The 714-nt window shown below is 38.2% G+C and overlaps 1 non-coding gene across 1 annotated transcript; it reads left to right on the top strand.

Moving 5' to 3' along the window:
* Positions 1 to 368: 368 nt before the first annotated feature.
* LOC121218904 (small nucleolar RNA R71) lies at positions 369 to 475 on the top strand. The gene has a single exon (XR_005915387.1). It is a non-coding gene; the product is annotated as a small nucleolar RNA R71 (small nucleolar RNA).
* Positions 476 to 714: the final 239 nt, after the last annotated feature.

Here is a 714-nt window from a genome sequence, read left to right as displayed (position 1 = left end):
GGGTTCGGTGGACATTCTTTGAACAAATTTCCTTCCCTACAATAAACACAGGCTATATTTTTAAATTGATTCAGTGGCTGTGCTGCAAAACTATTACACCCATTAGTAGTAATATTTTTTAACATTGAGGATATTGATGATCCTTGAGATGCGAGTGAAATAAGAGTGTCTACTTCATGTATTCCAGCGACTCATCTTCCTAACGATGCTCAATTGGTTGGCCATTGATAATTGTTGCTGGCAATCCTCTCAATGATTTCATAAGCCTCATTATAGAAAAGAGAGCACTATTAGCAGAAGCGTCCATTACCATATTTGTGTGAGCATTGAGACCATTATAAAATGTCTCAAGTTGTATACAATGTGGGATTCCGTGATGAGGGCACTTCCATGATAATTCTTTTTACGTTTCCCATGCCTCATACAATGACTCATCATCCATTTATTGGAAAGCAGCGATCTCGTTTCTCAACTTAGCATTCTTGCTAGGCGGGAAATACTTCATAAGAAATTTTTTGCTAACTCTTGTCATGTTGAAATTGAGTTTGGTGGTAATGAGTTCAACCAAGTTCGAGCTCTATCCCTTAGTGAATATGGGAACAACTTCAATCGTAATGCATCTTCGGGTACTCCGGCTAACTTGAAAGAATTGCTCACCTCCATAAACAGTGTTAAGTGTAGGTGAGGATCTTCGGTAGGCATTAAACTAAATTG

This window comes from Gossypium hirsutum, chromosome D06 (assembly GCF_007990345.1).
Source record: "Gossypium hirsutum isolate 1008001.06 chromosome D06, Gossypium_hirsutum_v2.1, whole genome shotgun sequence".
Classification (NCBI taxonomy): Eukaryota; Viridiplantae; Streptophyta; class Magnoliopsida; order Malvales; family Malvaceae; genus Gossypium; species Gossypium hirsutum.
The sequence above is the reverse complement of the archived record's forward strand: the minus strand, read 5'-3'. Positions and strand labels throughout refer to the sequence as shown.